Genomic DNA, 26,174 nt, shown 5'->3' with positions numbered 1-26,174 from the left:
ACTCAAGAACTTTGTTTTCAAAAGGTCGTACATATATATTTTTTACACCTTTCTTTAAAAATACATTTCGTATTTTCTCTCAAAGCTATTCTTAAAATATTAATTATGTTGTCACTTTCTACAAAATTATGCACTATAATTATGTTTATGATAAAAATTAAAATTTCGAAGTAGGTAGGTACCAATGTGATTTAGTAATAAATATTTCTACATACACAAACTTCAATTCTATCCCTTTTATTTTATGAATTTTCTGTCGTATTTGTCTAAAACAACCTTTACCTTTACCTTAACACTAACTCAAGGTCGTGTAAACCATTCGTCCTTCAACTTTTCTGTTAAGTAGGTACCATTGATAAATTCATTACCTATGTTTTTACTATAATTTCTTGCAGTTTTTTTTATTCAATATTAAATTCGCTATTCGACGAAACTTTAACTATCGTATTTTATGGGTGCTGGTATTATTTTATTAATTTAAGTACCTACGTACTTATGTGTGTTAAGAAAGTCAATACACATAAGTAATAATGCGTAGGTATAGGAAGATACCTATTATTTTAATTATTCCAGTAAAATGGTTAATTTGTAATACTTTGTGAAGCATTCACCAAGGATTTCCTATCATTGTGTGAAATTTCACACTTCACACCGTGTTTTGTTCAATGCTCCATTGCGAAAATTTTTTAAATGTATTCAAGGTCAACCGATGAAAAATGACATGCAAATTATTTTTATATATATTTTGAATTATTCTAAAACTAGTACATACCACCCGGTTCAGCTCTAGATTTTTTGCAAAAAAAAATAAATTGAAAAATTTTTGGAAAACAACACAGACATAGGAATTAATAGACGAGAAGATAAAGGCGAGGGGTAAAATCAACTGTTGAAGAACGAAGGGAGTGAAGATGACTGTGATTCGTCAATAAATCAATCTGACAGTAAATAGGCATCTCGCATTATAATATCACCATTTACTTCTTAAAAGTAAAATCTGCTTTGAATGAATAGACATTTTTACATGGGAGCGCAAATTACTCGCCACGTTATGAACAAATTTGCGAAGTCCAAATTCGGCAAAGTAAGGCAGCTTCTATATTCAGAGTCGTAGTTAGTTTCAGAGTATTTAGTTAAGACACTTTTATAAATGTTCATAATTTACTTCCCAGCAACCAACCAGCTTTGTGTTTCGCGTCCAGACGTTTCTCGATGTGATAGTAACAACTGATTCATATTATACGATGTGAATATGCTTAAAATAAAATAAAATAATGCTTATATATGGAATGTAATACGACAATTGGGTTTATTCTCTTTTTTCGCTCTCTATTTCGATCTATTTTTACCAGTTTTCATAGTACAAGTAAACATTTTGCCGTGTTATTTCGTAAAATGAACCGATGATGCCTCGACCATAGTTCGCACAAGAATGATGACGTCACGTTTTCAAATATCACTTGAGGCCGTACGCGAGCCCAGCCGGCTCAATGGAACCGGTATGGGGAGTGGGGATAATACGCTTTTAATCACTTAGGGCAGGTCTACCTAATATTCATATGTCTATGGAAAACAATAATTATTAATTTTTCGAAGTTCTTGTAGCTCATGAAGGAAATGATATTGCGATTCGAAAATAATTGCGTTTACCTAGAAATTCTAGACATAAGAAAACAATAGTATTTGACTGAACCATAACCACACATGAAAAAACATTGCGACCGTCTAAGAAATTCACGACAGAAAAATAACTGCAAATTTCATCACATCAGAACTATTCGTTCGAAAGTTTTTTGTGAGACACATCTGTAGTGTACTGAAAAAACCAGGATATATAAATTTTATAGTATAAAACCACTGTGGCCACAAAGTGCATTATGTTTATTATTAAGTGCATATCTGCTGTGTTGGAGAATGTTGTGAATTAAAAGGCTTGTGGGGAAGGGAAGGGGATGAGATAGAGGAAGGTTACTAATCTTAGAATCAGTCTGAAGAGGAACCGTTCTGCGTCCTTTTTAATGCAGAACTTAATTTTTGATTTGAGGCAATAATCTCAAACAAATTGATTATTTATTTTTAAAATCAAAAGGCAAATAATATCGGAATATTTTAAAGCAAATAATGTCGCAATATCTAGTGCTATAGTGTTCTATTTTATTTACTTTGAGTTAGTGTTAGTTATATTATATTATATAGAATAAATATATTATAAAAATCATTTTGTTGAACTTTAATTTAAATTACAAACGAATGATTGGCGCTGTAGGTACCATTAAAGACGTACGTTCTTACTGCGTTTTATGTTATACTAATGATTGGCGCTGTAGGTACTATTAAAAGACGTACGTTCCTACGGCGTTTTATGTTATACTAATGATTGGCGCTGTAGGTGCCATTAAAAGACGTACGTTCTTACGGCGTTTTATGTTATACCAATGATTGGCACTAAAAAGAACAAACTTTGAAATTTTCAGCAATATCGGTCGACTACTTTTCCAATTTTTCGAGCACAAACATGAGCAAGCTGAATTTTTATATAATGAGATTTCATTATACGTAGTTGGTGGTTGGGTAAGATTATTTTTATTAATTCTTAACTTTAATTAACTTCACAGGATACCGCATATATATTAAACTAGTTTTCAACGTAATCGCCGTCGAGATCGAGGTTTTCCTGTTGTCGGGGCACCGCTTTTATATGCCATTGTCATAGACCTCCGCCGCCAGCTCATTCAGCCACTTCTTCACAGCTTCCTCGACCTCCTGTTCATTGGAAAAACCTTTCCCACCCAACAACCCCTTTAGTTTAGTGAAAATGTGATCGTCCGAAAGCGCCAAATCGGGTGAATAGGGGGACGGGGGAGCCTGGCATCGTCATGCGGGAGGTTGGTCTCCTCGGTTCAGCATTACCCTTCTGCGGTTCTAAATGACTATTCTGAGATTTTTAGAGTAAGCCTCTACATTAATGGTAGTCCCTCTGCATTAATGGTAGTCCCTTTGCACTAATAGTACTCCCTTTAGACATCTTTCAAGGTGTTTTTATTTTCCACGGCAGTATACGCATCAAGCGGTTTTTGTGCGTGATCTCTATCATCCTATCGCTCGCCATACAATTCCATACAGACTTGTCACACCAAACAGATGATGTATTTTAAGTGTGGGCGTGACGATGATGTTATGCCATAAACTGCTAGCCAAGCGATACTTAAAAATGATTTTTTTTTGCCTTTTTCCAGCCGATCAATTATGCCGGAATCACACGAGGACAATACAATACTGTTTTGTCCCAGCTCCGAAACCACTGTCCTAGTGCCTATTGGTGTCAAGGTGACAGATCCCGTACAAATAATGATATTCCGCGACAGCTCCCCGATTGATCTGACCTCATCTCCTGTCTTAGGAATAGCTTCGTGTGAGCTATCACATATAATCTGTAATGGCCAAGCCCAAAAATAATTCTTTAATTTAATAATAATTGAATAAATTGTATATCGCCGTTTTTGTGAAAAATCTTTGTAGATAAATAATAGGAATACATGAATAAAATTAATGCACTGATGTAATTTTAAGTAGGTACCTAACTACTGCTAAATGTTCAAAAATAAATTATTGAAATTGTGGGAGAATTTCTTATCTATCGTCACATGGACATGAAAATAAATTATTTATATTTTTATTTTTTTTAATTAACTAGCTGTACCACGCCATTCGTTGCTGTGGCTCAATCTGTCTGCGAGAGAGAGAAACAATAGCCTGTTTTGCTTTTACGTTCAACATATGGCGCTGTGTTAAAAAAAACATGTTTTTACCTGTCACAGGTGACATCCATAAATAATATAGGTATATAAAAGCACACTCGTATTCGAATGTCTCCCAAAAACTTACGGAGATTTTGAACAAGCGAACATTTGCATTTTTATTTAAATATATTTAAAATTTATCTCTACGTATGTTGATAACAGTAAAAAAAAATATATATTTTATGTTTTTATTTGTATGTGATTATATCGTGGTGAACATATTTTGTGCCTATTAATAAAAGGGAAAATACAGGGTTTTCCGATAAGAGGTGTTATTTTGATATTCAATCGTAAAAGATCAATGGTTTAAACGTTATCCAGATCAATTCCATCCAATTCCGGCCTTAAAAAATCATTAATCATCTCTCGATAGCGCAATCCATTCACCGTAACTGTTGCTCCAGCCTCATTTTCGAAAAAGTAAGCTCCAATGACTCCGCCGGACCATAAACCGCACCAAACAGTCGCACGTTGAGGATAGAGAGGCTTTTCAACATTAACTCTTGGGTTTTCCGAGCCCCAGATGCGACAATTTTGCTTGTTGACGAAGCCACCGAGGTGGAAATGGGCCTCATCACTCAAGATGATTTGCATTTGATTCACTCAAGTGAATTTTAATAATTTCAATGCGTTGTTGAAGCGTTTATCGTTCCATTTTTATTAATGGCGTAGTTTCTACTTGTCAAATGTAAAAAAATGACAGCTTCAAAAGTAACATCTACCGAAATAGCGGGCTATTCAAAATAACACCTCTTATTGGAAAACTCTGTATAAAATTATTGTTTTTAATAAAGCATTGTAGATAATTTACTTAGATGTCATTTTTTCTCGTTTAAATTCGCGATAAAAAGCTTACGAAAAAGATGTGATTTTTATTATTTTTTCTTAGAAATATGGCTGTTGTAAAAGAATATATGACCATCCTTTATAAGGAAAGATAGGGGTAGCGAGTAACAACGCGACCGCGGAACTAATCGCGTATAGTTTCTGAGGTTATGGTACAGGTGTAATATATTTTACGGATACCCAAAGGCGTAGGTTCTCAGAAAACATACAAGGTCAATAAAACAGTATATTTTCAAAAACAGCGACGTGCTATTTAGATTAGAATTTATACGCGATTCGTACGCACGTCTGCGTTATAGCACTGTGTAGAGTGTGTAGTTTCAAAATTCGCGTCCAGGGTATTTTAATTTTTTAGTTAAATATTTGGGAATAATCATAGTGACCAACTACGTTGGGAAGCACATATCAGTAACACAGTAAAAAGACTTCGCAGGCTCTGCCATATATTTTGCTTTCTTAGCAGAAGTGTATATTTTGCCATTTTTCAATCCATTGCAACATATGGTATTATGGGATGGGGTGGTTGTGCTGAATCCGTCATTAAGCAATAATTACAGTACAAAACTAATACTGATAATTATATTTAAATTTCTATTTGCTATAATCAGGGTCTTAGATATTCACCAACTATTCACTAAGGCAAACTTATCCCACATGCGTATAAAAATAACCAGCTGGTGGCTCCACAGCATCAAGTACACACCCGCTTTTCAGCAAACCTGGGATGCGAGCTCCCAAAAACTAGAACCACATTCGCTCAGCGACAATTCTGGTTCATCGCCCCTGAAATATACAACGCACTGAGCATCGATATAAAATCAACTAATAACATATTCATTTTTACTATGTGTTCAACGCTGGATATTTGAAAGGGGGAGAGAATTCTTTAAAGAATTTCTAAAGACTTACTAAAACTATTTAAAAAAATTAATCTTAAAATATATATACCTTTATATAATAATAATAATAACATAGCATTTATATAGCGCAGTTTTGTGTTGTTTCACTTCAAGTGCGCTTAACTATAATAAACTTTAAAAAAAATTCCTATTGTGTTCCTTTAAAAAAAAAATTAATAACATAATATGAAATAAAGAATAAACGGTTTACACAAAAGCAGAGAATAAAATTTAACAATAACAGTGCTATTTTAGTAGAGGACAACAATAAAAGACAATAACAGTGCACGAAAAATAAGAACTTTAAAATTAAAGTATTATATAAAACAGAAAAACATTAAAATATTATATAATAGGTGGACATTAAACATAAATGTACAATAAGGAGGAAACCGAAACCAAACAATTACCGGAAACTTCAAAGTACAAATTACCATTATATTATTTTAACACTTTTGAATATTTTATTATATATTTTTTTCACATTGTATAATTTGTATGACTACCATAACATGGGGATTAGCCTAGTATGGTAGTTGAAAATTTTAATATTTAAAAAAAATCTATAAAAAAAAGAAAAAAAATCTATCTATTCTATGTCATAGTCTTCTAATAACCTACCACAAAAATTAAACATGTAAATAATGATCTATTTACCTTTAATAATACCATTAAAAATGTTATAATATTATTATCTTCTAAATTACTATCACTATACGAGTACTTGTAATTGTTCTCACAAACTGGACATTAAGACTCACTTCACGTAGAGAGGAAAAAAGCTCGTGGCTTCTTTTTATAACCCCCTGTGATACCAATGGACCACTGCTGACAACTTATTTAGACAAAAATACGCCATTGTCTTTATCACAGCATTTATCTATTGTTTGTCCTTTTCTATTTTTGAGGTTATTACATATTATATTTCTTATATAAAGTTTTATTTATAAGGTTACCATCAATATCTAGGTTAGTAGTAAAATATAATATGCGATAAGGTAAACCCTTCATACACTTTAAATACAAGAATTTATACTTTGAGTTATTGTTTAGATTCCACTTACGTTCATTATTCATATATGGCGTGTTGCGAAAACCAACAATTTGAATTAATCATATTTATTTTCTTCTTTTGGTCTGCCTTTCTCTATAAATACACACGCGTGTGCAGTACGGGGACTGTGGATAATGTATGGGTAGGTAAGTATTGAAAATATTAATATATATATAGTAATATTATAGTTTTATTGCCTCCATTAAAGCGACCGCACAAATAAATAAATCACCAACCCTCATAAATATGGGGTGTTCCACTGAAAACTGGCACTTATTTACTGTACTGCGTATGGGCATTTAGGATGTCTTATAAAAATGTTTAAATATTATTAGGATAAGGCTGTAACTTGGTTTTTTATGTAGTAGTCGGTTGTATTACGGTCCAACCAAGTCATAGGATTGTTTTAAGGCGTGAGACAAGTAAAACTACAAAGTATAGTAGATATTTGAAAAGTACATTACATTTCCCACCTTAAAAGAATTAATTGAATCTGAAAGCTAAGGACGGGTTGTTTCAGAGAATTTGAACAATTATTCAAATTACAAAGTTAATTTTTAAGTACTGTGAAATGTTTTTTCAACTTCTGTCATTATTTCAGTTCTGTCAAGCAACTAGCCTATAATGATATAACAACAGAACTTGATTAGGACTTTCATAGATCCTGAAAATGAACGTTTAAATTTTATGAATTGTTCAAATTCTGTGAAACAACCAATCCTAAGTATTTCTTATGTAACATCTCCACTACTGAAAAACAGGAGAAATTAGTTAGTTGTTGTTTTAAATGAATATTTTAAGGATTATATATATTTTTTAATGTTCTTGATAATGTGATGTTTCACAAATTATCCAATCATAATCAATAATCATGCTGCATGTGTACAGGGGCTGAAGCTGAACCAATGAAACTCAGTCGTGTCCTGGTAAACATTCCTTGCATCTTTTCGTACATTCTTACTTATCCTTGCTACTCTTGATAATAAATTTGATGTTTATGTAATATAATATGATTTTTTTTACATTTACCCCTCACAGAAGGCCCTGGGGGAAATTTTTTTCCTATGTCATCTTTGAGGATGCTGCGTGGAGTGTCTTTTTTAAGGAAAGGAAGGAGGGAAAGTTCTGGGATGGAAAAGGTATGAGGGGTGAGTAGGAATCTAGGGATCAGTGTATTCAGGAGTGACCGACGAATAAATATATCCCTCCCACTGCGGCGCAAGGCAATGGGTCGAGAGACCAGTCGGAGAGGTCAAAGGGTCCCAAACTATCCTCTCTCGATCCGGCGCACGCCACGCATCCTGAACACATCTCCCCCGATGAACCCGGGCACCCCTGCTAAATCACTAAACGTAGCCAACCACTTGGGGTGACCTATGGCAGAGGTGTTGGTTATCCAATAAATGGTTCTTGCGGCGGCCGTACCCAAATCCGCCTCCCAAATTGAAGTCTTCCTAGGACGTCGACTTCTCTAATTTTTCCATCTACTTATTAGAATAATCTTCCTTTTTCTTACTAGCTTTTCATCGTCCATCCACTGTAATTGCTTACACTGTAAATATATTTGAAGGTCTATAGTAAAATTAAATCCAATACGCACCGTAAAATGAAACAGAAGATACAGGGATTTAATGAACGGTATTATTCCCTCGTGTTTTTATCTTTTATTTTAACTTGTTAAAACTGCTTACTTTGTATCAGGAGCGTGTCGGACTCAGTCTCGCCGCATTCAGCCTATTTGAATGAAATGTGCACTGTTGTGTTGAATCGCATTAATTTGTGGTAATGGGAACTTTCTAAGGTCTTTAAATATTCTGTATAATGACCTCGACTAGATATTGCAATTATTTTTTTCTGGTACTAAGGACTCGATTTGGGTTATTGGCGTAGACACGTAGACCATTTTCTAATGCTCAACAAAAAAAAATCGGTACTTAGGTCCTATTTTATTACGGTAACCGGACAACTCAGGACATTAGCAATTCAACAAACTTTAACACACTCTTGAAAAGTTATATAAATTCACGAGTGATGAAAAAAAAACTAACTTCAATAGGTTATGTTAGTTTAGGTTTATAGGCCCTTTTTCATCGCTTTTAATTACTTGCCACTTTTTAAAAGTGTGGTGAATTGCCACGGTCCTGAGTTGCCATGGAATTTATTTATTGCAATTCTTAATTACTTTCTGAATCTTATTCGATTTAGTCTTACTCTTGCTTTAATTTCGGATCTCGTTTTTTACAGTTCGGTCACACCTACATGGTTTTGTCTATTCCTCAGAAAACTCATTTCTACTGCTTTCGGTCTGTTTGTCCTTCCTCCATTAGGCAATTCGATGTTCTCCTGATGCCTCATGGTCGTTCCCAAAACTATGTAAAATACTTTCCCCACAGCCAATGACAACTCCCCACTACTGACTACGGCATTCAATCTTCCATATTTTGTATTGCTTGTATTGCCCAAATCAGCATCAAACCTATTAGTCATTTTAATTTGATATTTTAAACTTCCTGGTATAATTTAAGATTTCCACGTTAGCATTCTCATTTTATTTGGTTTTGGAGCATTTTATCTTGATGCATTCCCTCTTCCTTGAGCCAAAATTCGACAAACTTGTAGTGCTGCTTGTTTGATAAAATACACTGTATAGTAGTACAAAATGTGAGTTTAAGAATAAACCCCAGAAAACACTGGAAACAAAATGAAACTCCCTGTATTATAGGCACTGTTTCAGGACAAAAGGTAGTTTATACCACAGGATAGTGGATATTACGGGAGCAAGGGTTGGAATTCCACTCCTAAGTTTATTGGATAAACTATCGTCGTAAATTTGGAGAATGGCCATTGAGGCCCGCTACAGAAATAGGTATACATTTATAAATACAGGACATGAAAGAGATGGGGACGCAGAAGATAAAAAGTATGCTTTGATTCAGTGCTACGTTTTAGACTGCTACTCACCGGGACTACTGACTGCTTCGATGCATAGCCGGCCGAGTGAACTGGCTCTAATAGGGCTGAACTGAAGGGGTAATGGCAGAGTACCTACTACTTTACAGGCAATGGAGGCGCAATGTTTTCGAATTATTCAAAATCTGATTCCAACAGAATATTTCATACAATTATATGAAATATTTGCTCCAGCTAATAATAAAAAGTAATTTTAAAAACAACCTAATATAATATAAATTCCTCCTTCTTCTGGCGCTTGTAAAATTAGATTGTTAATGTTAATTTTAGTTATAAGTTTCTACATTTGTAAATGTAAATATATTTTATTAAGATAGTGGTTATAGGCCTTTGTCGTACTCGTAAGTCACTAGATATGTCTCAGACGTAAGCCTCTAGTTTTAAGTCAGTAGTTAACTATTTAAGAAATATATTTGTACAGCGCCCTTGAGGTGATTTCTCACGAAAACGGCGCTATATAAATTAGCCAAATATGATTATTAATTACCCCCTGCCTGTGAAGGTACAGCAGGCTGCAATCAACACCAAAAAACACTGATTATTTGAAATCGCTTGTGAATAGCATATGAAAAATGTAGAGAATTTTGAACAATACATATTTTGACTTGAGATAAGGTAAAATAAGTCTTTTATATAACGGAGACTTTCAAAGTTTTTTCTTTTAATACCAGGAGTGTTTAGTTTGAATGGTAGAAGATTTCGTGGACGTACGAGGAATACTAAGGCGATGCAATACGTCGTGTAATATTTTAAATTGAGCCGCTATCAATAACAATCCTTACGTAGATGGCGATAAGGTTTAAATTCCCGCTTAACACCATCCGCCTGTTTTGATTTATGCAAGAAAAAAAACATGGCCAAAAAGTGCCTTTTATTTCATTTTGTGCATGTTTAGGGGCCGTTCAAGTATTACGTAAGCAGATTTATTACAATTATTTACCCCCTCTTCCCCCTTGTCACCAAAAGTAAGCAAAGCTCTTACCCCCCCCCCCTTCCATGCTTACGTAAAAATTGGTACCTATATGCATTTTTCTGTTAATGTATTCTGTTTTTTAAGCGAGTACCTAAATGTATTAATTATTTGTGGGAATCCCCGAACAAGTATTCGGTTTTCAAACATAGACAATGTGTGGGTTGCCAATGTGTAAAAAAAAATAACTACTGCTGAGCAGTGCTGACGTAATCACTATCTCGACCCCCCACCCCCCCATGTCATCAAAATTAAGCAAAGCAAAGACCCCCCTGCCCCCCTATAGTGCTTACATAATACTTGAACGGCCCCTTAGGCATAAATGTTTAATTTTTTTCCTATCATTTTATAAATAACTTAATTTGCCACATTATACAATAAAATCATAACCGAAAATTGGTTCGTAAGTAGGAGATTTTGAACTTTAAAGCAGTTTTCATAGGCCTATACATTATTTTTTTTCTGGGCTTATAAAAAGACTTATATAAAAAATACTCGATGATTTCAAAGGCCAAGATGTATTCTACTCGTATTATTTAATTAAAGTATCTGAAACATTTCTAGGCCACCAAATTTTCAAACCAAAAACACATGATTTTGCATTACTACGTATGGCATCGCCTTAACGCAATGTCTCTGCACTGGAACGAATTACGGAGTTGAATTAACGTCAATGTGATGTAGTTTTTTAACAGTAACATTGTAGTATACAACATTGTAGTGGAAGTCGAAGACGCCCGAGAAAGACATTAACAATAGCGAAGCATTGCGGGGTCTACTAGTTAAGTAATAAAATTCAGATATTTTAATATTATTTCAACTTGTCTGAGTAGCTACGTCGAATTTTCATGAAACCAGTTTGAGTTTCGCTATGGCCTATCCGAATTTCGGTATAGCATAGTCCAATTTCATAATAGCCTACTAATAGAATACATCTATGGGTCTAGTCGAGATTCGGTATGACTTAACCTAATTTCGGTACAGTCTAGTTCAGTTTCGGTATTACCTTGTAGAGTTTCTACATATTCCTCTAGTCGGGTCTCTCGAGTTTATGGCCTCTCGAGTTTCTTGATTCAGTACTTCTAATCCAATAATGGTCTTCCGAGAACCAATTCGATTTTCATAAAAGCCATTAACTTTCTAATAAGGTTGGAGATAATTCATTAATGCCCCTAGTTTATACATTTATTACCGACATTCATTGTATGCAAATAAATTACAATATGTTATACCCAAATGCCGGTGATTATTCAACCCTCTCACCTAATGTAGCAATAACCTTCGATGGCATCAGCAGGATAGATTTTCCAGCTATACGATAATAGTATTTGTAATCAAAAGCGTGGCGAACAAGACTCTATGTAAATTGTATCAATTGATTGAGCTGAGAATCCTTTGATAGTGCATAATCAGAATTCAAAATCGGATGATAATAATATCATTACTGCTAATAAATATGTACCTAATACGCGGTAGAAATTTCACCCGTTGCCATCAATATTTGATATCAGTAGACAGTTACCTAATAATGATAACTAATAATAAGCCCACATGTTTTTTACTTTAACCCCACACATAATCTTTTGGGATGCTGTGTGGAGGCTCTTGTTTAAGGAAAGTAAAGAGAGGAAGATCTTGAAAGTTAAAAAGTATGAGATTGGGTAGGAATCTAAGTATCAGTGTCTCCAGGAGTGAAAGACATATAAACATATCCCTCCCACTGCGGTGCAACCGATGAACCCGGGCACTCCTGCTAAATCACCAAAGGAAGTAAACCACCTGGGGTGACCTATGGCATAGGTGTTGGTTATCCGATAAATAGTTCCCGGGGCGGCGGTAACCAAACCTGCCCCCTTAATTGAAATTATGATTTATTATGTGAATAGTTAAAACGTGATTAGCCAAGTTTTTCAGTATTTTTTGTTAGTTTATTTGGTAACTAACTAACCACAATCTTGTCACTAGTCCCCAGATCATAGAAAAAATATTAAATTTGTTTTAAAAAAATATTGATTTCTTGATCAATCGCAAGACAATTTCCCGCTTGGCAGTTTTAACAAGATGGTGTTCAAATTGGTTTGGCCCGAATTCCCATAATAAACCTAAATTGGGTATAAGATGAGAAATTTCGCAATGTTAAAGCAAAAATGGGTTATATTTCGATTAATATTGTTGCTGGGTGAAATATTGTTTATTTTTTCGTATTTATTTTGTGTAACTTCGTTTTATGTCGGGTATAATTCTTATCTTTGGCGATTTGCTTCAATGAAAAAAATATCGGCTTTTTGTGAGCTCATTTTGCTTTACTTTGGCATTTACTGAGGGAACCAAATGCTGGGAAAGCAAAAATAATGTTTCTAAGTTCTCAAATTTAATTTCTAGATATAAATAGCCCAGGAGAAACATTTTTTAATGGAGAACTACATATTTGAAATAAGATGACCAACCGTTTGGTTGCATGGTAGTTATTGGGTCCCACTCGGGCATTGCGGGTTCGATTATCTAATGGTTTAGTCCTCCATCAAAGCACAAGCCACATTTTCCACTTCTAACGATGGTGGATAAAGTGGGTGGATTTTTAACATTCGGAGATTATTATTGATGTTCTACTAGCTCTACCCCACCACGCGTTGTTGTGGCTCCTTCCAGAACTTTCAAGAGCATTCTCGAACTTTCCAGAACCTTCTAGACTTACTGACACCCTCCGCCACTCTGTTTGGAACCTTATAAAACCTTCTTGAACTTTCTCCTTCTAGAGCATTCGAGAACCTTTATGAACTTTCTGGAACCTTCCAGACTCACCGGCATAGTCGGCAGGCCCATTCTGAAATAATCTGAAGCATTCGCGGCCTTCCCATAACAAAGCACACTTTTGTCACCCACTCCCTCCCACGCTCAGCCACCCCCACCAAACTCTCTTACTTTTGATGTGACACCAAGGGCTATCTACCACCATAACCACCGGTGGGTAGCAGTGGCTGGTTGTAAAGCAAATTAGGCGGGTAAGGAAACACGTGTTTCTTTTTATAATATATATTAGATTAGATTATTATTAATATTTATGTTAAAAATTGTGAATGGTAGTGAAGGCAGCCCGGATTTATTTAACCTGAATGAATTACATATACCCACGGGAATAATTCGTTCCAAAATCATGTTTAATTGTAACAATAACAGGACAGGACTGAGCATTTCAAACACTCGCTTGTACCTAGATTACATGAAGTTTAATAGATATGCAGATGTAGCGGATCTATTTAACTGATATGTGGGTACTGGGTACAAGAGGAATTTCATCTCTTACTTTTAATCCATATAGAGTTTCTGTTAATTTTATACTTTCATTGTATATGGTATATTTATTCCGTTGATATTAAATAAATAAATTATTGGAACTTGGAAATGTTACTTTCTAAATTTTAAAAGTTTTTTTTAGCAACATATTGTTAAAATAACAAAAAATACTGTTCAATACTAATTGAGAAGTAGGATTCTTGCAATGGTGTACCTACGACTTATTGATTAAGAAATTAAATTCCTCTGGCCACCATTTCACCCCTTCACCGCCTCTTTGTAGCATTTTACTGCCCCCTTTTGCTCTCGAGGCCTCCACCGCCCCCCAGTCCCCCCCCGTCGGAAATCACTGAATTAGACCTGTACATTATTTTTTAAATGCTTACACGTGGACAATGGCCATATGACAGCGTTTCTGGCAGGACATATATTTATTTAGAATTCGTACATTTTATTTTTAATTACAAAAAATAATCATTGTACCTACCTACTTACAATTATTTTAATGACTTTTCGTTTTATGCTGCTGTATTTCATTATACTAAATTTTATTCCTCACTATGCTAGACTGACCTGTGCTGAGGTGGTCTAAAGTTATTCATTTCTTTTTTTTTTGTTTTTTATGTCGTTTTTAATGTTTTTTCATTGATCACTTTCAGCCAGATTTTTATTCTTGATTATAATCATTAAATTTTTCTATTCGTTTTATATATGGGGAAGGATTATTAAATATAAGATCTTTAGTAAATAAATAAACACCCATCATAAAAGAAATTTTGTTTGAATGAGAACAGCAGCCATCTTGGCGTCAGTGTCTAAGGACGGATATTTTCATAGAATTTGAACAATTCATCAGAGTGCATTGAAGTTCCGTTAACATTTCATCGTGAACCGGTTGTTTCGCAGTACTTGGATAGTAACAATACTTTAATAGGACTTTCACGGAACTTGAATGTCAACTTTAAAATTTGATGAATTGTTCAAATTCTGTTAAACAACAGAGTTTGTATATGGAGGTAGGTGATGGTGCTACCTTTCAGAAATTCTTTGTAAACAGATACGAATTGTAAAGTAAAAAAGTTCTGAGCGTGTTGTATGGATTTATTTACCAACACAGTTCCTTATCCAACGCAAACACCCCGTTCTGACCTTGTTTGCGGAGCGAACAATATATCACTTGTCAGAGCTGGGGCTATTCAAATATCATGAAAAATTATTTGTTTATTTTCTTCTTGGATTATAAATTATGTCATATCATTTCCATTGGCGGTCCGTGATATTTCTCGCCGGGAGCTCACTCAGAAATTTAAAAGCAAGAAAAAATTCAACAAAATTTTATTACAGCTTTCATAAGCTCTTGTTCCACGTCGAATTCAGAATGATTGATTTTTTTGGTGTCTGGATAAAATTGAACACGATGAAATAATGGGTAGGGTTGAGTTTGTTGTTGTTTTTTATTATCTTTTTCTTGACCTTTCTTCTATGTTGTATTTTGTCATGGAACCGATTTTTTTTGCTTCTTTTCACTAGCCTTTTTGCTATAGAATTTTTATAACAAAGAATTGTAAAGTAAATTTATTTGCATAAATTACATAGCACCGTTTTTTGTTAATGTCGCCTCAATGGCGCTTACCACACGCTACAATCAATTCGTCGATCTTAAGAATTTGTAATTCGCCATAAATTAAAACGCGTCAGCTAATTGAACCAGACTAGCACTCTTGACATAGCGATGCTCTGAAATAAGTAAATTAAACAGAATATACGCGTATAGCGAGAATAATCACTTACTTTTTTAAGAACTGCTACATAGACCCGTTATCTAATTGAACCAGACTAGCATAATTGACTTAGCGATGCTTCGAAATAGATAAATAAAACAGAATATACGCGTATAGCGAGAATAGTCACTTACTTTTTATGAACTAGCACACAGACCCGTTAGCTAATTGAACCAGACTAGCATAATTGATATAACGATGATTAGAAATAGATAAATAAACAGAATATAAGCGTATAGCGAGAGTAGTCATTTACTCTTTTAAGAACTGCCACATAGACCCGTTAGCTAATTGAACCAGACTTGCACTATTGAGCTTAATTGGCGTTTTCTCGCACTATTAAAAAAAATTACTTTGATTTTTTTATTGGAATGCTTGCTTGAAAATATCTCTCGGTGTTTTTCAGTGGGGATGTGTAGGGGATATTCATGCGCCAGAAAACGTTAGGTCATTCGTAAAAGGAGATACGCGACTAGAGTTTTGTGCGCGTAGCATAAGCGACGCTCGTGAATATTATTACTATGTAGTTTTCGTATACGACGCCACACGTCGACTGCGGATCTGATGTCAGTTACAGGAATGTCGTGGAGAAGACATGGATTGATGTTTTATTTTTTTATTTATTTATTTTTACATTAGATACATTTAAAGCAGACATAACAGTAATAACATAGCATTATGAGAGCATATATTTAAAATGAGTAGGTACAAGTGTTATTACGTTTTGTTAGGTCGAATTTAGTTCCTAGCTAGGCAGATTGCCTGTTCTAAGGAACCAAATGTTTGTGAAATGCCAAATATAATTTAATTTTTACTCTTTTCTTAAAATTAAGCTTACTTTTATTAAATTTTTACTAAATTTAACATTAATAGGTAAACATGTATAGTTTTAAGTGACATTATATAATAGTTTTTTTGTAATATATTAAGTTTTTACTAAAAGTGACATTAATAGTTAAACATGTATTAAGTGACATTATATAATAGTTTTTCAGTCTTATATTAAGTTTTTACTAAATATGACATAGGTAAATATGTATAGTTTTAAATGACATTATATAATAGTTTTTCAGACTCCTCCCTACCTAAGCCAATCAACCATTTAGTATATGCGTTATGCGTTTAGTATATGCGTTTTAGTATATACGTTTAAAACCATTTTATTTGATATTTATTATGTATCTTAAGATCATTGAGTACCAGGCATATAGTTACAATTGCAAAGAGGAAGATTAAACAATAATAATATGGTAATTTATGTTGTTTGATGAAAGTAGATGGAGATAATGCTTGTGTTTGGTTCATATTGCCCAATGTTAATAATAAGAATAGTGCAATAATTGATTCGTGTGTTCTGTAAAAGGCAATAATGTGATAAATATATTTATCGAGTTTTATTTCGGTTTGAATACAGTTAGGACGGGTTGTTTCGGAGTATTTGAACAATTCATCAGATTTCAACGTTAATTTTCAAGTTCTGTGAAAGATTTTTTCAAGTTCTGTTTTTATTTCAGCTCTATCAAGCAACTAGCCTACAATGATATAATAACAGAACTTGAATTGGACTTTCACAGATCCCAGAAATGAACGTTGAAATTTGATGAATTGTTCAAATACTCCGAAACAACCCGTCCCTAGTGTGTAATATTGAGTGTTCTAAAATCGTAACAATACTGAATTTCCTGTGGACGAATACTGAAATTCCACTATTTTAATTTATATTTATTTTTGTCGGAATATTGGAATGTTGGAAAGAAATATCAATTTGAAATCATTTTCATGTTGTGCCTTGGCGACGGAGAACGCTTTACAATTAAAATTTATTTCGTTTTATGGGTGAACCCAAAATTTTCTCTGATATTGTTTTTATGCTTTAATTAATAATTACATAAAGAAAAAAATATTCTGTCTTCGTCGCTTGACATTGTATTAATTCTTACTACTTGAAAAATGATCGAGCTCAGTATAATTCGGGTAGCGCCGTGTACGGAAATAAGCTTAGAGTAGCGTATGAGTAGGCTACTTGTGAATGCGACACAGTTAGGTAGCTTGTAAATATCTCTGTGTACGAAGGGCCTTAGTTGATGGTCACTGGTAGTCGGCCTGTGTATTGACCGCAAATCGGGATCTTGTGTATGCTTTCCGCTTAGATAAGTTTGGTAAGAGTATTCCATGGGTACCGCCAAAGAGTATGGATACTAGTTCCATGGGTACCGCCAAGCTTTTGGCAAAATTTCGTATAATATCTCTGTTTAAAATCGTTAAATTTCCGATAAATAATGTTTCGATTCTTTTTTGCACACCGTGGTTACACGATATTTTCAATTTATAAGTAGGTTTAGTATTCGGATGAACGGAGGGTTTTAAATACCTGTCCGGATCAAGTTAAGACACTCCCTGTGAGCTAAATATGATTTTAAACGAGTAATATAAATTAAACAATCCCAGAGAGAAAAAAATGATCGATTAGAACTTAAAAAGAATTCCCGTCCCGAAAGTCAGTTTAAATAATCGTAATATCTCTCACTGTAAATTTTTCCCATCTTTCAATGGAGTTTTCTGAAATAAACACGCTTTCAAATAAAAATTCGAAAATAACTTGGCACGTTCTTTTTTTGAAAGGGTTGATAAAACGTGTCGGACACGATGACAGCGTCACGCCCCCATTTCCTTCCCCTCCCCTACCGAAACGACGAAAGCGACATCTCTGGGGTAAATCCCTCAGATGATTGATGTGGCTTATGTAAAATTCCTATGGTGTAGACTGCTTTAGACATATTGAGTTATTGACCTTTTTTAGACCCCGCGTGTTTCTTCTTCCCTTTCTCAATTTTATTGGTTTGTCGGGTAGGATTATCGATTTTTACCCAAGTTTATAAATTCGAATTTATTACTGAGGAGGGCCCGAAATTAGCCCTTAAGAACGAACTTACGTACCCTTATTTTTTGATTTGAGTTCTCCGTAAATTTGTGTTCAGTAAGTAGGTAAAAAGTTAAAGACAAATGGTTCGTAATTCTTCAGCTGATTTCGTGCAAACCATTGATTTTCATCTTCTCGGTTTACTATTCCCCTGCTCCTAGGAAAGACAAGCTGGCTACTATCTAATGGAAATTTGTTGGCGCCAAAGCGATAAAGTAATCTCACTATAATTTGTTTCTATAAATGTTGCATTGTCAGTATAAATCTTCATTGTGGTGCAGTGGAAGGGTTTCCCTGCTTTGCAGCGAGATGCCTTATAATCCCCCGGGATCCATTGTCTATAGTCTTTATAACAAAAGCAGCTTTTGGAAGATTTCTTTTGGAAACGTCTCCACAAAGGAAGACAGAGGCCTTGGATCGAAACGTATTGTTATGGCCTTCTCGTTAGATGGGTATTAAATATTAAGCGTTTCTCTTCTACTGTCCTGGTTTAATAGTCATTGTCAATCTAAACTCAAAATAACAAGAACTTTTAATGGCTATTCAACCTTATTAATACAGCTGGTTCAACTTTATCCATTTACCAAATGGTCGGCTTTAAGATTCATGCTCGCCTGGTCGAACGTGAAACGAGCGTTATATATTTTTATAATTATTTTGTTACGTTCAACCTTATTTATGTACGTTAGGTTAGGTTTTATAATATAACTATGAACCAGTACAAATCGTGATACATTTTTGGGTTACTATGCCATGTTGCGCTAACTCCTTATTTAGCCAACGTTTCGAACAGCGTTACAGTGAGACATATGATGATGACAATGTACCGCTGTCCGAAACATTGGCGAAATAAGGAGGAACCGCGAAGCGGGAATTATCAATTATGAAATTATTCCAAAAAATTAATCACGATAATACTGTTGGCCGTAAAAAATTCAAATCATATCGAACCAGGGACTCGATTCTCCATTCCGCGCCGCTTGCAATCGCCGTCGAAAATACATACATTGGTCGACACTTTTATTCTTGAGTCTCGTCGACGGTACATACTTACATAAGCCAAACGTCAAAAGTCATTCCACTCGAAACAGTCGTGGGTCGAACCACTCGTTGTTCGAGTGGAATGACTTCATCAAGAATCGAGGCCCTGTACATATATATTTGAATACATTGAGATATTTACCTTGAACCCACGTGATACATTGTGTATGTTTGAAAAAAAAATTGTACGCACTATTTATCCGGATAACAGAAGAGATGAGAGCTTTTAGGGATATTTTTATAGGCTTGGCAGATTGAAATATATATTTTACGAGCTTGCTGTGTGATCTCGAGTGGGATAGTAGGTATTCGCTCAAATATTGGGGTCACGATCTCGCAGACGTCACAGATAATATTGGATAAGCTATAGGTTTTAAATTGAATTCCTCCATAACCAATAATATTTCCGATTTTTGCTAAACACGCAAACTATAATATTACCACAAATGCTTTGATAATAAAAGTATTTAACTTGTGATTTTTTTTAAATTATTTAATTTAGCAAACGGTAAAGTTGTAAATGTTTAGTTAAACGACCGATTTAAGTTGGAACACAAACTTGTCGTATGTAAATAAAATTTCTACTACGATATTGAGAGTATGTATGATGCGTATGTTTTTTGGTTGCAATATACGCATTAATATTGAATGATGAAGCTGATAACCATATTTTCGTAATATCCATTTTTTTAATAATAACCACAGTTATACAGGATGTTCTGTCATACTGAAACAATTTTTTCATCATTTGTATCACAAAATACTAACCCTATTGAATAAACTATTTTGTCTTTTTATAGTATAATAGTATTAATGGGCTCTATTAAACCCTATAATGCTAGAAAGAAAGGATTCCAGCTACGTTGTTGAATTAAATGCCTTAAATTTAATACTAAAAAGCAGGATTCCAGCTACGTTGTTGAATTAGATGCCCTACATATAATACTAGAAAGACAGGATTCCAGCTACGTTGTTGAATTAGATGCCTTACATATAATACTAGAAAGACAGGATTCCGCTACGTTGTTAAATTAGATGCCTTACAAATTTGACTATCTGCCAGTTAGAGTATGGCCCTAGCGATCAGCAAAATACATGATCTTATTATGTAAATCCGCTTTGATTTTGAGTGGCTTCAATTCGTATTAAGATATTGTATAACGCAAATAATGATTGTTTGAGTTGGAATATTATGCATAGCTTTTGTTGACCTATTTGTTTATATTGGGATAATCGTGAGGTGTATCGGCGTGGGTGGAAAATATAATATACAGCGTATTATAATATGACTTCATGGTCCTGACCTGACCTTACTAAATCTAAATTCTCATATCCTTCAATAATCGTCATATAAACTGTTATATTTAATTTAATGAACTAGCAATTTCGAATTCTAGTGTATATTTATTTCATCATTCCTTGATATGAATATTTCACTGAAAAAACCGCCAAAACTGATTTAATGCTTGAAAAAAGAAATAAGTCCACAATTATTATATAAATATCTTCACGTAGAAAGTATATTTGATTCCTCTTTTCGCCAAATATAGAACAAACGTTGATACTGAACTGTCGAAAAATAGAAATTTAATTTATTTTTTTGAAAATGTTTTAAAGCTTATGGTAGTATTTGCTAACTATATGTAGATGCGTTGGCCTAGAAATTACTCTCACAACAAAATATTGTCAACATATCATGACGTCAGAGTATACTATGTTGGCTGTCACAAGCAGCCAGTAGCAAGGACAGTGAAAAGTGGCAACCAAATCGTTTAGTTAATTTTAAGTCTCTGTCCGCGTGTGAACAGTGTGTTAAGAGGTACCTAGGTAGTAAGTTAATGTAAGTAACAATTTAGTTGACTGGATTAGAATCTTTTCTATTTTTTTGATGCAATGCGAAGCAATGCAAAAACTTGTAAAATCATATGCTTTTGGATTGAAAATAAGATCGCTTAGAAACATTATAGTTGCTTTAATTATATACTGCTTTTAGAAAAATCACATCTTGGCGTTGAGTTTTTATTTTTATTTTCTAAGCTTAGAAAAAAATAAAGTATCAGACCTTTAAAAAATACTTTCAGGTTAAAAATCTCCTACTTACTTATCTCTTTTTAAGTGTAATTTTATTGTATATTGTGATAAGTTAAGTTCTTTAGAAAATAATCGGAAAACATTATAATATTTGTGCTAGAGTTTCATAAAATAAAATAAAACATGCGTTTTGGCGATGTTTTTTTGCACGAATTAACACACAATGAATTTTTAACTGAGAATTTCATACTTATGCCATCTGCAAACAAAAATTCCAACTAGCTTGATAGGCGGGGACTATTGTCACGCTCTGTTCGTAAATAGAGCGTGACAATAGTCCCCGCCTAGCAAGATAGTTGGAATTTGCACGAATTAACACAGGCGGCACACAACGAATTTGTAACTGAGAATTTCATCCTTATGTCATCTGCAAACAAAAATTCCAACTAGCTTGTTAGGCGGGAACTATTGTCACGCTCTGTTCGCAAATCAAATTTTAATACAAGTATGTACAAGAGTTTGCTAAAGCAGTGTTTTGCTTGTGTCTCAAATGGTTTGTTTCTCACAGTAAATATTTTTTGCATCGGAATCATTGATGTAAGTCTTACTTAGTCAATGATAGGAATTCATTATATTGATACTTACGTAATCCCAAAGTTTCTTTTTGTCTTTAATCCTAGATTAATAGCTCTAATCTGTACTTCTTTGAATTCAATGTATTATTTCATTACATGATCTGAACGTTGTAATACCTGGCCGATGCTCGATTCAGACATCCAACACCTGCTGGATTAATCAACATTTACAATGAGCTTTGATTGGTTTCGTAATTAAAATCGTTTGTTTGAATAGCAACTCGGTTAGCAATTAAACAATATAAAGTCTATTTCCGATTCCGAAGTATAATCAAATCGGTGTGATATTTCAAATGGATTCAAACAATAATTATATTTCAGTAATTCAGTAGGTAAGTAGGTCATACCTACGCTAATTTTTAACCCCTTCGGACTGTTTATATTTCAAAATACGTAGATAGAGCCCTCCCTCGTGGAATAATTTGTGAATTCACATTGTTTTATATTATAATATGTAAGGCATATTACTCTTTTCGAGCGTTTTGGGTAGCCCTTGTGAGTCTCTTCACCGTGGGATGTTTACAATGGACGGCAATAAGTCCAACAGTTGGGGTAGGTTCCCCTTTGTTTTTCCACCAGCCTTTATCTTTGTAATCTTGTTTGCTTTTGGCTCCACTATTGCTCTGTAGATCTATGCTCCAATGGGAGGCTTAACATTCCCGATGGGAAATGAAATGGTAAATCCAATGATGAATAATTCCAATTTCGAGTTTTCTGTTTTTCAGTCTGTCGTCGATCGAACCGAAAATAAAAAGTTTTATTCTGACTGCAGATTGACATTGCTCAAATAAATAATTTAAAAATTCTTATCCATTGACGTTATTATTTTGCCTGCGATTTGCATATCTCGGCTATTCGTTTCTCAATTATTTTGTTGTTAATAATTTGTCGTGGAACACAATTATAGTTATTTATGTGTTTACTTACATAGATTTGGATTACATTATTGATAGTTATTTTTCTTCATTGCCATTAACGTACGGGTTTTCGTTCAGAATTAAACATTGCAGCATTAATCTTCCTTTTTCATCTACTCTTTATTGCTTTAATTTACATGTGTATACAACCCATATAGATACTGATTATTACAATTTATGTAAACTGTGGGTAAGAGAATAGAAATGAATAAATAAATACATTTACGAGACGTTTCCGTTAAAGTAGGTACCTACCTATTGAATGTTTTCTCCATACGTCATTATTTAAAATAGGCCATAACACATGAATTTTTATGAGCTTGAGAATATTAACTCTAACCCCCGCAAAATTTTACTCAGCAAGCACTGACCGATTTACAATATTTTTTTCTAATGATGAAATGATGTGTGTTTAGATTTACTACATTTACGAAGAAGCTTAAAACTTCATTAAAAAATGTCTGCCGTTGAAACCATAAAAATCACCCTAGATAAAAGTGGTTTTAACGAAATAATAGTAACTTTAACTGATTTTATCCATTTTGTTTTCAATTCACATTTAATCTCAATACAGTGACAATCTCGAATCGACGTGATCGAGGGGCAAGGCTTTCGACTAGGAAGTTTGAGGTCGAGGGTTCAAATCCCGGTGTGCGCAAGTAATTTTTTTTATTCGTTTAATTTGTTTTATTTCATGACCCCCGACGGTTGGGAACAGTTGGGACTCTTGTGAGGTATTTACATACAAATATAAATGACTAAAATTCCACAAAGGCAAAGGCTGTGCGTATGTATTTTAATTATCATTAAAGATTTAAAAATGAAGTGAATACCTATTTAGTTATTTATATTGACGCTAGCTTAGATGATTCAGAATAGATTTGATTAATTAACTATAATATAATATTATATTTATGATATATTTTTTATGTGAAACCGCTCAAGAGTCTCAACTGCTCACCATTTAGTTTATGTGGTGAGGCTGAGGGTCATGGTCTGAATCAGGTCTGGTCACCAAACACGGCCAAAACCATTTCAAGCAACGTTTCAATTCTGAATGGTGGTATTACACCAGGGTGATACTTACCTCCAATAAAGTAAGATATCTTCAGAATTATGGTTTAACTTTGGCATTACACCATGTTCTTTCAATCTATGAATTTGCGTTTCATTGGTTCTTTCGCAAATAAAAAGTAGTTTGAGCATTCCGCCGGGAGAATACATAAATCGTCTCCGACAAGTCACGTACTATGAAAGAGACATAGGATGTATTTATCTCTTTTTATATTTTACGTGCGATCCCCATTCGAATAGCATGAAACAGAAACGCTGTTGATCCAATACGAAATGTTAAAAGTTTTTTTGTTGTTTATTTTTTCAACAGTATTTAAAGAAACTTCGCATAAATGTACCGTCTTCTAATGGTTCATTTTCCAATTTTAAGAAAAATCTTTGTTTAATATGTATAGAACGCGACACGTTCTAAAAACGTCCATTGAAACATCACATGATATTGAAACGCGACATGTTCTAAAAACGTCTATTGAAACATCACATGATATTGAAACGCGACATGTTGTAAAAACGTCTATTGAAACATCACATGATATTGAAACGCGACATGTTGTAAAAACGTCTATTGAAACATCACATGATATTGAAACGCGACATGTTCTAAAAACGTCCATTGAAACATCACATGATATTAAAACGTCTGTTTTTTCGGTTCCATTATAACTCAACATAATGACAATCCATCACATCTTTAAAAGGTGATATAAAGTCATTAAAAGGGGTAAAAAAAAACAATATATTAACCTAACCCATTAAATTTAGTTATTGTTTTATCACTTTCCACGACTCTGTATCACTTTTTAAAGGTGTCTTGAACTGTCACTTTGATGTGTTATCCGGGCACCGTATTTTTCACATGGAGTCATAATGTCTGAGAACTAAAACAATAAAAATATTCTACGATTATTTAATTCCCAAATGGTTCGATTCATTTGGTGACTTAGTAGGGGTGCTCTGATTCAAGGAGTGACCTTTGCCCAGGTCTTGTTTAGCGAGAACCTTTGATCTCTCTAGCCGGACTGTCTCGCCTTGCACTGCAATGGGAGAGATATATTCATAAGTCCGTCACTCCAGGATACACTGGCCCTTCAGATTCCTACCCACCCCTCATTCTTTTCCGTTGATGATGACATAGGCCCTAAGGGAAATTATTTTACTCAGGACCCCCCTGTGTGAAGTTTGTAAAAGAACAAAGAAGTAGCTGAAAATCTCTCATACGGTAAGACTGTAAGCGTCATAAAAATCTTACAAGATTTTCTGGAACTTCTAGCCTAACATAACTTTTTTTAGCCCTCAAAGTTATTTTAATGATACGGTATACAGCTTTGAAATGTCCACGTAATTGGAGAAAGACAAAACGTGTTTATTTCATTCGCCATGTTATATTTAAAAAAATCTTCAATTGTTCAATCTGCGAAAAGTTTTCAAATTAATGTAGAGAGTTTGGTAAGGCCGGGTAGTAAACTACTAATAAATTAATAAATCATGGACGAAAGGCGTCATATTTTTTTATAAATTACTGGAGAAATACTGAACAAATATATGATATTTCTGTTAGCATTACGACATGTTCATGTGAAAGATAACCTTTTAGCTTTCGCGCTTATAACTCGATATTTTCTAATGGCACGAGAGTGTATGTTTTAGGAAAGGGACAGCGTGAAGTGAAGTTGTTTGCCAATATTTCTAGATACTATGTCTACCTAGGTCTAGTTATCTAGTGTTGTCTAGTTGACTAGTTGTTAACTCTATTATCTCTGGTTAGTGTAGTGTATTGAGGGGTTGACAGTGGCGTACCTGGAACTCCGGGCAAGCTTGTAAATAAAACTGTTATACCGTTTTCAAGAATTTTAACAACAAGAAAAACTATTCACGCGATATTGAGGTAAAAAATTATGTATTAATACATTTTTTCATACAGGATTTTGTGTAATAATCTCAT

General features: G+C 34.0%; 1 protein-coding gene across 9 annotated transcripts in view; it reads left to right on the top strand.

The window, feature by feature from the left end:
- LOC149420950 (uncharacterized) overlaps nt 1-26,174 on the top strand; it is a 496,980-nt gene that overhangs the window by 35,440 nt on the left and 435,366 nt on the right. The window lies entirely within an intron of this gene.

The sequence above is a fragment of the Hesperophylax consimilis genome, chromosome 9, assembly GCF_061612785.1.
Source record: "Hesperophylax consimilis isolate HC1 chromosome 9, BYU_Hcon_1.0, whole genome shotgun sequence".
Classification (NCBI taxonomy): Eukaryota; Metazoa; Arthropoda; class Insecta; order Trichoptera; family Limnephilidae; genus Hesperophylax; species Hesperophylax consimilis.
This window is presented reverse-complemented; position numbering and strand designations above follow the sequence as displayed.